Source organism: Vulpes vulpes, chromosome 1 (assembly GCF_048418805.1).
Source record: "Vulpes vulpes isolate BD-2025 chromosome 1, VulVul3, whole genome shotgun sequence".
NCBI lineage: Eukaryota > Metazoa > Chordata > Mammalia > Carnivora > Canidae > Vulpes > Vulpes vulpes.
This window is the reverse complement of record NC_132780.1, coordinates 167,598,524-167,615,661: the sequence shown is the minus strand read 5'-3', so window position 1 is coordinate 167,615,661 and position 17,138 is coordinate 167,598,524. Positions and strand designations below refer to the sequence as shown.

The 17,138-nt window shown below is 39.2% G+C and overlaps 1 protein-coding gene across 1 annotated transcript in view; it reads right to left on the bottom strand.

The window, feature by feature from the left end:
• The window catches only part of MEI4 (meiotic double-stranded break formation protein 4), a 210,567-nt gene extending 193,647 nt beyond the window's left edge, over positions 1-16,920 (bottom strand). The window contains exon 1 of the mRNA XM_072735748.1: positions 16,513-16,920. The gene's annotated coding sequence lies outside the window, so the exon portion shown is untranslated. The remainder of the gene's footprint in view (positions 1-16,512) is intronic.
• Between the last annotated feature and the right edge of the window lie 218 nt (positions 16,921-17,138).

The following is a 17,138-nucleotide window of genomic DNA, read 5'->3' as shown; positions in this document are numbered from 1 at the left end:
TATAGTAAATGATAATGAGGAAAAAAATGACAAATTTTACTACATGAAAATTTTAAAAGTCTGTTCATGAAAAGAACAGCAAAAAAGTAAAAAGACAAACCACAGCCTAGGAAAAGAAATTTCAACACATACAGTCAATAAAGGGTGAATAATCATAACATCTAAAGACTGTCTGTGAGTCAGTAAAGAAAAAATGAGCTAAAGAGATAAATGAGCAAGTCACAGAAAAGTTAAGAAAATGGTCTGCAAATATACGAAAGATTGTCACATACATTCACAAAAAGACATGTTCAAAACTCTTCAAACTTTATTATAATAAAAATTATAAAGAATCTAAATATCTCTTGCTAGAAAAATAGCTAAATAAGTTGTGGTATATTTATGCAATCAAATACTACTGAGCAATAAAAAATGAATGAAGGAGAACTATACACATCAAAATGAATGAATCTCTAAGTAAAAGAAAAAAGCAAGAATTAAAAATGCATATAATTTGATATAATTAATACAAACAATGCTATACATAGAAATATAACTATGTATAAAAAGTACAAAGAAATTTGGGAGATACATTTTACATTTAACATTATAATTATTTCTGCCGGGGAGGAGCAGCTAAAATCAGAAAGAGGAAGGGTTTCTTCTGCCTTGTAAAAATCTAGTTTTTTAAGCTGGAAGTTGAGTATACTGATGTTTGCTGTTATTATTCTTTATTCTTTTTTGTATATCTTAAGATGTTATAGCATATATGTATTTTAGATTTTATTTTCTGTTGGGATTATTGATCTTATAGTGATTTTAAAGTAAGTGCTCAAAGATAAGATTTGAATAAAGAATTCATGTAGTTAATACAGTCAGCCCAACACAATTGCTAAAGAAACATTTATTGCGGTGTGACCCTGAAATATACAAAGTTGTCTTTATACAGCATTGCTCTATCTTACACAACACTTCCAGTTCTTCCTAAACAACTCACTGAACTGTTTCTTCCACATCTATACAGAAGACAACATGAATGAGCTGGTACTAAGACGCTAATACTAAGATTAGCTTATTATCTGCTTGCACATTTTAGAAGGGATAGGCAATAAATTGTACCCATTTTCAGAAGTGAACGGCAACATTGAAAGCACAGGGGACCACTGAGCAACATGGGTTTGAGCTGCATGGATCCACTTACACATGGGTTTTTTATAGCTCTGTACTCTAAGCGCATTTTCTCTTCCTTATGATTTTCTTAATAACATTTTCTTTTCTCTAGCTTACTTTAAGAATACAGCATGTTATATGTATATAACATATAAAATGTGTGTTAATCGACTGTTATCAGTGAGGCTTCTAGTCCACAGTAGTAGGCTATTCATAGTTAAGTTCTGGGGGAGTTGGAAGTTCTATGCAAATTTTCAACTGTATGGCAAGATCAGTGCCTCCAACTCCCACGTTGTTGTTCGAGGGTCAACCATACACACATATTAGAACTAACTTCTTAAAGGGTCCCAAAACCCCTTTAAAGATAAACAAAGCTAAAAATCGATTAGGGAGCCATTCACATAATTCTTAGTAGAATTTTAACACCAAAGGATACAATGTGTTGTGGCAAAAAGCTGCTACCTCACTTATGGCATAAGCCAAAGGCCACTTCTTCCAGAGGGCCTTCCCTGACTATTTTTGCCCATGATTCTCCCTTTTCGCAACAACTGGAGTACCTGTCACCTGAAACACTGATGCTGGCTCTTAATCAGTACCCATCTGCTTTTGTCTTTCCTTTCCAGTAGGATTAAGTTCCTTGGGACTCATGGACTATATTGCCTTCCCCTTTTTCACTCCTCCACCAATAACTCCCCCATTCCAAACAAGAAGGTCTGAATAGGTAGGTATATTCTCGGTTGGACTGAGTAGCAGAGGACCTTAGGCCCAGACTTCAGAATGCAGGGACTGCAAGCTGAATCCAGCTCTGTCCTTTGCCAGCTGAATGACAAAGTAATTTCCACATCTCACTTTACCCATAAAACTAAAATACATTAATAACACTTTCATAAGACTGTTTAAAGACTAAAGTAAAACATGGTTGTAAAGCTTATAAGAGAGCACCTGGCATATGGTAAGCACTCAAGCATTGTTATTTTTGCCACTACTGATAGTGGTACTACTATTGTAGTTCTGTTATCACATTACTACTTATTTGGAGGGGAGAAATGAGTCTTGGAACCACACAATTCCTAACTTTGTGCTCTCCTAATTTTATTAGTTTAACCATTCCATTGATCAATGTCCTCCTTGACACTCAATTAGTAAGCTTGAATCCAAATGCACTTCTGATATAACCAGAAAAACAATTAGTCAATTCTGGGCCCAAAATGCTTACTTCCCTAGGCAAGGGTAATTGTTCACTTAACAAAAGCTTTTTTCATGATTGCTGTTATTAATTAAGTTTACATTGGCCTTGAACCTGTGATGTCTCTAGTGGAATTATTTTGTTTAATTCTCATATATTTTGTAAAATCATAAAGACATTTTCATAGATCTACCACAAATACAGATTTTTCTAAAACATATCCCCCTTCTCATTTAAAACATGGGATATAAATTAAAAAATCCATTCATTTGGACATTGTTCTCCCATGCCAAGTATACTTGCAACACTTCAGTATTTAGGAATGATAGATTTATAGCATTCTGTTGAAAGTTCCTTTGTGATTAAAATATACTTTAAAGCAAATTGAAAGTAAGTTTAAATAAGAAGCCATGGGATTTTTCAGGCATTCTTATCAAAAATGATTCTGCAGATTAAATTCAGAACAGTCTGACAAAGTACTCACTGGTGACAGTATTATTTGATCTCAGCAGACGTGCAAATGTTCAACAACAAGAAAGCATGTCAATAATTCATAGATCTAGAGTCAACTCTCTTGGGTAAAGAAAGAGTATCTTTTTATTCCCCCTATATCCCATGACACTATTTTGCTGTGAGGAAATTCTTCCCTCTTCAGCCTGCCAATAGACAAATCACCTGTTACAGACGTTTTGCTGACTTCAGGTGTTTCAGTCCATTAAGATCAGGCAACCAACGAGCATCATGTGCAAGTCACTAACCCACAAAAGACAGCAATCATTCTGGAAATTCAGCATTCCTTGCAACCCCAGTAATCTTAACCCCACAATCTACTTTAAATAGATGAATGAAGTTTTCCTAACTCAACCCTGAGTAGGTAACATGTTTCCTAGACTCTCTTCCAGCTGGGAGGCAAGCTGAAATCCCAGCATTCCTCTTGCCCTTCTACTCTCCCATTTGTAGGGCCTAAAAACATCTGCATTTCTGCCTACTTTGTCCTGTTAATTCCCCTTCATCCACTAACTCAAAAAACCCATATTAACACAGAAACAGCCAAAGATCTAGTTAGGGCTGTGATTACTTTGAGACAAAGGTCTTGTGGTTTTAAGTTACACTATCAGAAATCAGGATGGTGAATAGCTACAGTGAGCAGAGAAACAGGAAATTCAGTGAGCTGTTGTTACTTTAAAATAAAAATGCATACCCACAAAACTGTGATCCTGCTTCATTAGAAATTGAAGACAATGATAAACTACATTTTTTTTCACTTTCAATAACATTTCTTAATTTGAAAATTCTAATATTTCACCCCAGGAGTCCAGCTCAGATAACTATTTTGTCAGAAAATACCCTTGTAGCACAAGGAAATTAACTGACCAATTAACTTATGAAATTGAAACATTAAAAGAACAATTTATAAATATGCCAGTTACACTTTTCTTCTGTTAAAAAAAAACTGGGAAGCATCTCATCGTGCTTTTTTGAGGGTCAGACCACATCAGAAACAGAAGCATGATGGTAATCTATTCATTTGTTCAGTAAGTATTTTTTGATCGCCTGCTATGTCCAGAGAATAAGCAGTGATGGAAACAGTTAAGCTCCTGAGCTCACAATGCTTACATTCTAGTGGGAGGAATCAGGACTTAAGTAAATAAAATACATGTATGTGAAATTGCAAAAAACACAGGTGAGCAAACTAATGCAGGTAAGATGGAGAGAGAAGGTAAGGGGTTAGTTACAATGTTAAATACAGTAGTCAAGAAGGGCCGCAATTAGCAGCTGACTTTTGAGTGAAGATGCAAAGGGACGTGAGGGGAAGAAGTTATGCTAACATGGAAGAGCACAGAAGAGCAGGCAAAATAGAGGGCAGTTAACAGGCCTGAGGCAAGGGCTACGTACAGACCACCTTCTTGGCACCACTGTGAAGGTGATGACCCTCAATTTAATGCTGTACAGTAGGGCGATTATTATTCCTGTGTTACAAATGAGGTGAAGCTCAGCTCTATTGGCACCTGCCCAATGTCACACAGTTAACAGTGCTGATACCTTAACCTAGGGTTACATCTCAGTCCAAAAGTCTTTCCAGCTTATCAATTGCCACACTGCTGTGTCCAATTCTGTGTACCACAACTTGTCGGCAACAATCGATTAGACAGGACTGTCAGAAAGTGTGATTATAAGGGTAAGGGTTCTGGAGACTGACCACCAAACTGCCAGAGAAGACTCCAGGCACACAGTATCTGAAAGGATGCTAGACCAAAGAGGGAAGAGAGGAGCTCAATAATCCTCCAAAAGCAGAACCTGGACTAATACATGTAAATTACAGGGAGACAAGTTTCCAATAAATAGATGAATAAGATATCCAATGCAGGAGCTATCCAACAATGGAACAGGCTGTCCTGCAAAGTTATAAAACTCCAATTACTGGAGTTACTCAAGCAGAGGCTGAATGGCTATCTTTCTGAGATGAAGACAGATTTCAAAACTGATGTGAAAGCTATGTGGACTGACTGGTCTTACTCAATTCTGAGTCCGTGATTACACAAGCACCAGGCAGGGCAGTGTACAGTGAAAATTTCCAGCTGGGAAATCAGACAGCTTCTCTAAAATCCAGCTTCTAAGCTTTGTGCACTTAACCCCTGGCAAGCCTCAATTTGCTTATCTGAAAAAGGAGGCAAATAACAGAAGCTGCTTCATAGGGGTTATTGAGAGAATTCAACGAGATAAAATCCATGTAAAGTACTGAACACAGTGCCTGGCAGACAGTAAAAGCTCAATGATATTTAGCTTATGCAGGTACATATACTGGAGAGCCTGTGTAGAAAATGTACATATATATATGTATATATTATATATATAATGTGTACAAATTTCTCCATCTCTATCTTTACTCTTATTCATGAGCAAGAAGAGTTCAATGTCCAAAGCTGAATTGTAACAGCATACTAAATTACAACATGATGAAACTGACAATAATAGTAATAATGAATACTTAAACAGTCAGCTTCTTAGAGTAATAATTTCATATTATGTCTCTATTAACAGGAAATATACAGAAAAGTTCGTCTTTTATACAGTTGATACACCAATTTAAAATTAATGAAAGAAAAATCAACATTTTTTAATTGAAATAATAAAAAGTTTAGTCTTCAGCATAAGAAAGAAGACCTAACAATATGCACCTTTATTTAATGTGTGGGTATATGCATGTACTCAAGTGTACATGTGTACGTACACATGCACTCACATTTATGTATGCTTTCTATGTGAAAATTAAGGAGTTAAACTATAAAACTCATCGTTACTTTTAAATTACTTCTTAGTGAGCACAAGTATTCCAGATATTTCTTATCTGGGCCAAGTATTTTATGAATAAATGTCTGTATTCATAGAAAATGAAGGAGAAATAACCATAGAACGTTGTGTCCATCTGCTGGAATCTGGAGATGCTTCACAATGGTAGAAAGTGAGTTATGATTTTAGATTAATTGGCCATTACTTTTTTGTCCTTCTGGATAAACTGACATTTATTATTCATTGAGAAAACTTTGAAGAATGGACCTCAATGGTAAAAGGAAGCCTCTACTTTAGAAAATACTTGGGTGGGATGCCTGGGTGGTTCAGCGGTTGAACATCTGCTTTCAGCTCAGGGCATGATCCTCGAGTTCTGAGATCGAGTCCCACATTGGGCTCCCTGCGAGGAGCCTGCTTCTCCCTCTGCCTAGGTCTCTGCCTTCTCTGTCTCTCATAAATAAAAAAATAAAATATTTTTTTTAAAGAAAATACTTGGACAATGTCACTATATTTTATTTCTGGGTGCTCAGTGCTGTTAGAAAGTCATAGTAAGACATATACTTTTAAAAATAGTATTTGCGTGAGGCAAATATATAGTATACAGTATATAGATTCATATCCATCATTGTATTTGATCCTTCTAATAAGCCTGTGACAAAACTGCTACTATCCCTGCTTCATCGACATGTAAACAGGCTCAGGGAGTAACTTGCTCAAAATTACATAGTAAGAAATGAAGATACAATTTGACTCTAAAACTCTTTATCTTTCTATATTGTCTGCCATGTAGACACATTAAATTAGCATATTTTGACATAGATAATCTATTCTAATAGATTTTAAGTATAATAAAATTTATTTAATATCAGAGCTATGTTGAACATGTTTCACAGATTCCCAAGAGCTTGGTGCTGGAAGAAATGATCCAGTCTATCAACCAATGACAGAATCAGGAGTCCAATCTAGTGTCCATGGACATTAGAGTATTAAAAATTGGATTACCTAATAATCAGATTCCTTCCAGAGACTCTGTAACTTCTGCTTATGAATCCCAGGTCCACCTTTGGAAGCAAAACAGTATAAAGCCCACTTCTCTGAATCAGTCTCCAAAGATCTGAAGCAAGCAAAAGCCCGTAAAGCCTCCTATACATAACATAATATTGAGTCTCTTATCATTCTGATAGCTTCCTTTGGTTACTCTCTGACTGGTCAAAACCCCTCTTCAGTGACACCCAACATTTAACTTCCGACTCGGCAATGAACATAATCATTCACAACATTTGAACCTTTCTCTTAATGTGCCCACAATAGTATATGTTGTTGAACAGTCAGGCTCTATGATGGTTCACATGGGCATAATGAGGAAACAATTAAAAATCTATTCTTTTTCAAAATTACTTTTAAGCTAGATCTCTAGTCATGCAACTGATTTGTTAAGAATCAAAAATGCTGCTACTCTCTAGCTTTACTCCTCTCCACTGCCTGTGGGCAATCTAGCCACAGAGGACTCTATGGCTTCCAAAGTATATACTCTCAGGATGGTGCGCCTTTGTCCATGATCTTCGCTTTCTAACAGAAACATCCTCTCCCCACCTCCTGCCTGCAGACTTTCTACTCATCCATTAAGGCCCAAACTGCCCTAGTCTGAAATCCTCTAGATTACCTGTTCCTTCCTTCCTCATCCTGGCTCTGCTAACTGTACACTCATCTGCATTTCCATAGCATTCTGGAAATGTTCTCACCACAAGGTTGTATCAATAGTCATGGGGGTCTCTCTCCCCTACCTGATAGCAATTGAGCTCATCAGAGACATGGACTGTGCCTTCACCTTTTATCATTTCTAATGCTGGGCTCAGTGTGGAAGATTAAGCCATTACTGTACAAGAATGACTATAATAAAGAGTTGGAAGTGAAATACTTCACAGAAAGGGGAAATTAATGACAGCTAAGGGATAACAGGAAGTTTCATGAAGAAGACAATACCTAAGGGAAGATAGCAGAAGTTAAGAAGATTTAGCAAAGTGGAAATAAGGGCCTGTTTGGTTATACAGGCAAAGAGGAGAGCATCAGCAGAGATGAGGAAAGCCATAAGCCTGGCTAGAGTATGAAGCCTCAAAGGAAAACATAGATATCTCTCAGAGACCTCTGGATACTGGACACCATGCATTCACTTTACATCCAGTACCTCATTTAATTTCTTCATTTCCTTATCTCATTTAATATTTCTCTGATGTACAATTTAGTATCACTGTTCAGAGCTAGGGAAATTAAAGTTCAGAGAGGGCAGCTATCTCAAGGATATCTAGTTAACAAGTGGAAAAACTGTTTTTCTAATGTTCATCTTTCTGCATGCCTTCTTTCTACAATATAGTTTCTGGGCTTGGGAGTAGGAATTAAGTGTAACCCGGAGTAGACCTCCTGAATGGCCCTCTGGTCATCCTGTACCTACCTCAATGCCCATCTCAGCTTGTCATCACCTCAGCAAAACACACACACACACACAATATATATATATATATATATATATATATATATATATATATATATATATATATACACACACACACACACACACACACAGGTGCACTAGCTCTGTTAGATAAGGTATTTTTCCTCCAAAGACTGCTCAGTGAGATAAGAAAGACTAATATGAGTATCATTCAACCCTAAAAATCCCCATCAAAACTCATCTCAAATATATCTTGATGAGGCAAGAATAGCATAGAGGTAGGAGAGCAGGTTGAGGAGCCAAGCTTTCCAGCTCTGCCCCTTAGTGGCTGAGTGACTTTAGATAGGTTGTTCAACCTCTCTGTACCTCAGTTTGCTCAGCTGTAAAATGGGAATCGAGATAGATTTAATGTATAAAGTTACTGAGATGAAACTAGTTAAGGCACATAACCCCTATGAACTCATAAGGTACACAAGTAACACTCAATGCAATGCTTGTTCTACTTGAGACTAGTATGTGGCCATGATTCAATCCCAGACCCACTGTTTCCCACTGTTTCCCAAGTCTTTACTTCCATAGGTCTGATCACAAATCTATTAAAAGCTCAGAGAAGAGACACACGTGGGCTAACATGAACAGGAAGAGAAAGGACCTCTAGGGCAGGTCTGGGAGATCTGAAGGATGAATAGAATTCAGAGAGGGAAAGGGGGCACAAGAGCATTTCAGATGGAGTGGACAGTAAGAGCATACAGCAGATAATGGTATATGTATTTACAGGAGAAGACATGGATCTCCTTGGCTAAAGAATATGGTATTTCAAGGAATAAACAGAAATAATATAAGATAGGGAAACTGGGATCTTGAGAGTTAGTCAGGAAGGGCTGACTGGATAGATGGAAACAAGTGTAGTGTTCTGAGTGGGTAAGTGAAATGATCCCAGTGGGGTCTCAGGAAGAAGACTGTCCTGGGTAGGAAGGAGTTCAGGACTGCTTTCATCACACCAAAGGGCTGGAAGGAGAATGAGGCCAGGATGCTGAAAGTAAGCACACAGAAGACGAGAGGCTCTGAAAGATGTTTGAGGAACGGTAGGGTTTGCTATCAGACTGGAGACGGGGAGACAAAGTGAGGGAAGACTTCAATACAATTCCAGTATTAGTGGTGAATGGCTGGTGAAGAATGGACCCCAGTCAAAAATACGTACCGAAATTACTGGGAAGTACAATATGTACAAAACAATGCTGACAACACAATTACTCAGACAATATGACCTATTCTCTGAAGTTGTTGCTTTAATTCTATACTGAATCTTAGCTTTTTATCAATGAGTGATGGAAATGAGATAAGCACATTAATAATTAAAGAAGCCAACTTCCTGCTATGTACTCTGAAGCAGTGCCTTTCTCAGCGATTTTGTGCAGGAGTCATATTTTTGGAGTTTACTAGGAAACTGGGAATTTGTCTATTATTTACCATCAGCAATTTAGTATGAAATGCACTATGGGGTCTTTGAGCTGAAACGGTTCCTTCATTTGCAATGCACGGTTATACTACAGTTACTTGCATGGATGCAGTTACTTGCATGTATTTAAAGTACGTAATTTTGGTTTTGGGAAATTGATTTTGTTGATGAAGAGAGCTTATTGGGAATATACATAATTTTTAAAATCTATTCATTATATACACAAAATAGTACTTAATAATTATCAAATAAATGGATGGTGAATGATTTTTTTTAATTAAAAGACTAAATCATCTTTATAAAAATGAGATTCTTTAAGAGCCATACTTATAAGAGAAATAATTTTTTAGGAAGCAGCAACTTCTTCAGAACTACACAAGTGTTTTGTTCCCTCTTATAAAATGCTGGATTGGTCATGATCAATTTATATTCTGCCAACAAACGTTCAGCACCATTTATTGGTTGTGCCAGGCATTTGAGAGAAGTATGCCCCTTCCCTCAGGAGCTTTCTTCTACTGGAGGAGGCAGACAAATAAAATAAATAAAATACAAGCTAATGCATGAATAATAGAACTTTAGATAAAGTACACAAACAGATCAGAAGAGAATGTAGTTTTCTCCTACCATTGTTCCAAAAGATAAAAAGAAATGGATCATAAACAACCAACTATTGTAAAACCCATTTGAAGAATCTGAAAAGAATCACAAGTATGTTTTGTTTTTTAATATTGTAAGAAACAGATACTCGCGAAAACAGAAGAAAGGCACAGGAAAAGAAGCAATCAGTAAGCAGCCTCTGAAATATTATTTCCAGACAATTATATTAAAGATTAAGAAAGTCGTATCTCTCTAACAATCAACATTACTTTCTAATGGGTTGTTTTCATTTTTCTCTTCATCCAGATTAAACCAAAGCACACATTAAATATAAGAGGATTTATTTTCCTGAGTTCTGTCACGGTGAAACCAATCTAATCAAAATTGGAAACGGGGAATGAGCTCACTGAATAAGTCAGAGGGAAGAATTAAGCTGACCGATATTTTGGAAGCTTGTTAAAAAATAAATTGGACTTTCATTATAAAAACTGACGTACATGAATGATATACTTAAGAACCTACTTCAGAACATTTCCTTAAAGTCAGTTTGATTATTAACCAGAAAATACTGCATTTCAATATATTTTATTATATTTCCCAATGCAAGAGATACAGCAATGAGCATAAGTGAGAATAAATGCCCAGAAAAAAGGGACAAAATTCTAAAAGATCTGTGAGTCTCTGATATATGCTGTTCAGTTTTGAAACCTAAATAAAAAGTTCAGTGAAATACTTCAAATCATGCCCCCTAAAGTAATTAAACGATGATCAGTGTGCTTTTGAGATTTAAAGAAAAGCAAAAGAAAACTGGATAGTAGACGTAGTCCTTTTAAAGACCTACAATTTGTAAATTACTCCCTTGATAGCTTTTAAATATAAACTCAGTAAAGGAAAAAAACTAAGCTGTTGTCAAAGACAGTTGTTCGTATGACATTTAACACTTAAATTGGCAGAGGTGGGGAGTGTGGAGTGCAGTGCAGTGGAGTCAGATCACATCCCCTCTTATATCTGCAAAGCAAGGAAAGAGGACATATTAATGCTTCTCCTATTCATTGGAGGCGGCAACCCTTCCAAGAAAGTTATCATCCTTAAACTCAACTAAGCATTATCAGACAGCATGTAGTAAAAGAGATTCTGTTCTAGGCACCCTATTTGTAAACAGAGATGGTAAAGGAACTCAAAAACCTGCTTTCTGAAGAACAGAGGAATGAAATTGGACATATTCCATGAAACCCCAAGGAACAAGACAAGGACAGCGGGTGGAAGTTATGTATGCAAATCCTACCAGTCAGATGTGTCTAAAGACATGTAAGAGAACATTAGGAGTAGTGAATTCCTTGTTGTGGAAGGTGCTCAGGTGCTACAAACTCTGATAAGAATGGAGCTGAATCTATCCAAACTCTGAACAGAGAAGTTAAATGGATCACCTTCCAGGACCACTTTCACCCTGAGATCCTATGATTATAAGAAATAAAAGCCATAGTCACTGACTATGGAGGGCTTAAAAGTCATTCAGTTGCATATAATAGGTACCTTTGAAAAAGTGGTAGGAACACCATAACCACAGGGTCCACAAAGAAAGCTAAAAGTAACACAATTAGGGTAATATGAAGAGAGTTTAATAGATTGTTTCGTAAAGTGTGGGCAACTTTTAAGGGGGTAACACAATAACCTGAGAGCCAGCAACAACAGAAAGGGGCAAAGTCATCCTTCATTTCCTCTAGGCCTTAAAGGGATGAGAGGAGGAAGCAGTTACCAGAACTTGGAGTATGGTGGAGAAAGAACAACCTTATAGGATCATTGTTAGGACTGTGCAGGGAGCAGGTCCTGGTATGAACCTGCAGGATGGAGGAGTGGAGAAATCTGGAGGACCAGAGGAGAATATCCAGCACAAATGCTAGCAAGGCACACAAAACAGGGCAAACAATGAAAGCCCTAGCCTGGGTAAGAAGTTGGAATAGAGTCCCTCTCTCGGGTCCCTTCTAAAGGATGTAGTATTCATTTTTATTGGTGGGCTCATAGACCTACTGTTCTTTACCATCACTTTGTATCACTGGCTCTTTTTGATTCTTCAAGCATCCTCCTGGATTTATTCTCTGAACTAAGCACTCAGCTGCAACATATTTGCTGTACCCAAAATTGTAGTACCATAGAATACATGTTACAGAACCTGAAAATATGAATATAGAACCATCTACCCAAACTTGGTCAGGCAATTTTCCATCAGTAGCCTTGTTCCTCATTCCTTCATTCAACAGATATGTCTAATTATGTCCTACCTGTCAGGCACTGTGCTAGACACAGGGACACAACAGTTAGCAAGACAAGTCCATCTCTGCCTTCATAGAGATTTGAGATGATTATCAATCATTCCAATCTGTAACACCCTAGTCAGTAAAAGAATCTCAGAAGTGCTATAGATCTAAGGTTGGCAAACGATGGCCCACAGTCCAAATCTGGGTGGCCTTGTTTGTATAAAGTATGTTTTATTGAAATAGCCACGGCCATTCTCTTATGTATTGTCTATTGCTTTAGTACTACCACTGCAGAGTTGTGCAGTTGCTGCAGAAACAGCATGGCCTTGAAAAGTCTGAAATATTTACTATCTGGCCCTGCGCAGAAAAAGTTTGCCAACATTTGCTCTAAATAAAACCTAATGCTTTAAGAACATAGATGTAAGAACTCATAAAACATCTCTGAATACTGTAGTTACAAACCAAATCATGAGAGGATTGGCTTCCTGCAGGATTGTATTTCTTTTTGTTTTTTGTCTTCTTTCATTGTAAAAAAAGGTATCATGTGGCTAATGTCTTCTATTGAGAGCTGTCTTTAGATAATGTCCACATTGTCTTACATTATATCTAGTCTTTTGATTGATCAGAGTTTTTCCATATCATAGAAGGCCTTTTTTTTTTTTTTTTTTTTACACAAAAGATCCTTTTCTCTAAATAATACCAAACAAATTTGGACCAGGGTGACTTTAGGTTATCTTTTAAATTGAACAACAAAACTGATTGGAAAACCATTTAGCGGGATCCCTGGGTGGCTCAGCAGTTTGGTGCCTGCCTTTGGCCCAGGGCATGATCCTGGAGTCCCGGGATGGAGTCCCACGTCGGGCTCCCTGCATGGAGCCTGCTTCTCCCTCCTCCTGTGTCTCTGCCTCTCTCTCTCTCTCTCTCTATGTCTATCATAAATAAATAAATAAATAAATAAATAAATAAATAAATCTTTTTTTTTTAAAAAAAGGAAAATCACTTAGCTAACACTCAAATGCTATATAAATGCAAAATCATAGCAACAATAGTACCTTCACTTTCCTACAGACGGAAACATAAATGGATGCTTTTTCTCCAATCACTTGTCCCAGAGAACATTAACATTTTAAATGAAAGAAAACAAAACCTAGCTTTCATTGGCTGTTACCAAAAACTTCTAATAAGTGACAGGATCCATGCTGGTTGTGGTTCCTCCAAAAGATGTTAAGAGGCTAAGTCAGTGGTGGCTGTGGCTGACCACTGATTTGCCATTCCAAAAACCCTCTTCTTTCCCTAATGGTAATCAATGTAGCATGAATAAAATTAAACGGACACTTAGTTCACATTTAGTCACTATAACGCAGCAAAAACTAGACTGAGAAAGATCCTTGCAAAGCCCTGGTTCCTGAAAGTTTTGTCACCCCACCAAGCCACTGATAAAATACACATCAAGTGCTCAAGAAAAGAGACTGACCCCAACAGCAAACAGAGAACCAAGAATGAGATGACACCAGAAAGAGAATGGGTAAAGGAGAAGAGATCCCTTAGGTACCTTTCTATCCTTGAAAATGCCTTCCTTAGACCATGGCAACTCCCTCTTATACATACACTTTTAACTTCCTATACTCTTGTTTCACATCAGTTACCACAACTACAACTGAATAACTCCTTCTTTAATTAGTTTTAATGTCTACATCCCTCAGTGACAAGCAAGTTCCGTTGAGCTCATTATCTGTCTGCTCATAGCAGAAATCCCTACACCTAATACATGAAAAGCACTGAAAAAATATCAGATGACTGACCTAATGAATGAATCAATAGGTAAGCAAGCTGGATCCTAGGTACTGTGCAAGCATGTAAGAAAGCTCTGGTTATTCTTTGATATGTTCCTAAAAAAAAAAAAAAAAGATCAACATCTTCCTGTACTTACACACTATACACAATATTCTAAGAAGGTACCCTAATTGCATCTCAAACCTTATCATCTCTACCAACCATCTCTCTGCTCTCACAATCTCTTTTTCTGTACTGACTTTTATCTCTCAACATACAACCAAGCTCAGGTTGCTCCTAGCTTTAAAAAAGAAAAGAAGCCCTCTTTAACCCCCCTGCTGAACGTAGCTGTTCTTACCAAGGTCACAAATGACATCATAATTGCTAAGCCTTATGTCTATTCACAAATCCTCATTCTATTCCTCAGCACCATCAGACCACTAATATGACCCTATTGGCCACTCCTCTATTCTTAAAACACTTTGCTCTCTAACTTTAGTGGCACTACTCCCCTAATTATCCTTCTCTTCAATTCCCTGTCAATTCTATAACCGAATCTAAAGATGTGTCTATATTTTCCTCAAACCATTAATACCTCTTGTCTTCATTACTGCATCAACCTTCTGACTGATCTCTTCACTCCTTCCAATCTATTCTTCACAGTGCAGAGTCATACACTTCCCTCAATAAAGCTCCAAAGTGACCAGGCCTAATTTAACTGGCTCTATTAAATTGTGACTCTTGACCTTCAATTTCAAGTATCATACACGTGACATGGAATTGCCCCACGAAAGAACTAAACTATTCTCTCTGATCTTTCCCACGATATACTGGACTCCTAACATCTTTATATATGCAAAAAGAAAACATATTTAGGATAGCATTTTCTAAGCTTTCACAAAGCCTCCAAAATACTTGTTTTGGAAAGCCAGTTCCAAATACTGGTATTCCCTCCATCATTCATGAAAAAAGTCATCCAGATTATACATGTTCCAAATTAAACACGTTCTTTATCGCACTTGATCTAAAACCCTTTTAAAGTAGTAAGTCTTCCAAAATAAAAACAAGAAGAGTGGATAGCAGCTCACAAATCTTTGCCAAGTGACTGAATCTCATTGCAGCCACATGATACACTGTAAATTCTCAGGATTTTACATAGGAAAAAGGCAATACAAACAAGCCCAAGAAAGTGATCAGTGTGTGTGTAATTAATTTGACAAAAACATTGCTACTAGGACGCCTGGGTGGCTCAGCAGGTTGAGCATCTGCCTCCGCCTCAGGCCATGATCCTAGGTGGGGATCAAGTTCCCATACGGCTCCCTGCAGGGAGCCTGCTTCTCCCTCTACCTGTGCCCAATGCGCCCCCCCCTCCTCTCTGTCTCTCATGAATAATTAAATAAAATCGTTTTTTAAAAATTGCTACTGAAAAAATATATCCTGCTCATGAAAAGAGTCCACGTCATTATGCGTTTTTTCATTTTAAGTATTTTGTGAATATTAAACATTATACATTTCTTTATTTAATCTACAGGCCCTAATGAAATTCAAGTCAACATGTTTCTGTAATTCCAGACTAGGAAGCTACTTGAAGCCTTTCATAACTCAGTCCAAACTACTTCTCCGGTCTTCTTTCCTGCCACTTCTAAACAGTCTAGACACCCTGAGACATTCTGTTTTTTCCATCTTGCCTTTACTCTTACTAACCCCTTCATCTGTAATGAATTCCTAACGTCTTCCTCTATTTCCCAAATATCTGGTACTTCTGCCTCCTTCAAGTGCCGCCCTCTCCACGAAGCTTGTGTCCCACAGCATTTTGTCAGATCCTTCTAATGCAATGTCACCTTTTCCTCTGAAGGTTCCTTCAGCAATCACATACTCCTCCCTAGCGCAAGCCTGTGAGGCCCTTGGGTGGGGGAGGCATGCGTGTGCCCTCTCTGACACCTCCAGCACTTCATACAGTTCCTCCAACAGAAAGTGGGTGACCAGTCAAGATCTACTCACTGAATGGATCTGCCAACTCCACCAATGGCTTCGAAACACAGGCCCTGCCTTCTCCTTGAAGCCTCAGGAACTATTCTGATGGTCAAGCTAGACTTAACTACGCTGAGAGGCGTGGAACACACCACAGACACCCACGAATTTGTGCCCCGGAAGCTCCCGTGCAGGCGCGATCGACGTAATGAGGTGAAGAGAAACCCCAACCGTGTGGGGACCTCCACACGGCGGAGCGAGTGGCGCGAACACAGGTCTGCCAGCCCCACGGCCGTGGGAAAGGCACCGCCGGGCCACCCGGGCGGAGGGCGAGGCCGACCAGGCTGGACAGCCGAGGTGTGCGGGGCGCTTCCCCACCTACCTTCGGGGCTCCTGCAGAGGAGGGAGGGCGCCCTCCGCGGGGAGCCCGTGCAGGCGGGGAAGGAAGCGCTTGACCGGGGGCCGGGGGAGCCCGAGCGCCTGCCCTCGCGGCCAGGCGCAGACCCGGAGCCTGGAACGCTGCCCAGCTCGCGCTGCCTTCCAGCCTCGGGGCAGGCGGACGGGGGCGGGGCCCAGAGACCACAAGTCCCAGAAGGCCCTGCGGCCCGCGCGGCCCGTCGCGCGGTTGGCTGCTGGTTGGGAACCGCGGGCTTCGGCCCCGGGGGAGCGGACGGGCGCGGACGGGCGCGGACGGGCGCGGACGGGCGCGGACGGGCGCGCGCTGCCCCGAGCTGGCTCGGCCCGGCGTCGCGGACTTCTTTCCTGAGGGCTCGGCGGAAGAAGAGGAAACGCCCCGTCGCTTTGCGAAGGAGTGCGCCCCCTGGGGTTTGCTGGCCGGAAAGTGGAGTCGGGACCTTGAAGGAGAAGAGATCCTCACAGTGACTCGCGGTGGAAGGAGTCGCTTGGTGGGGGAGGGGAACCTCCGGGACCTGAGGAAAAGATGGAATTCCGAGACAATGGTCCTTTTTTCCAAAGGTGAAATTAAACTTCTGTTCCTCACAGAAAGTT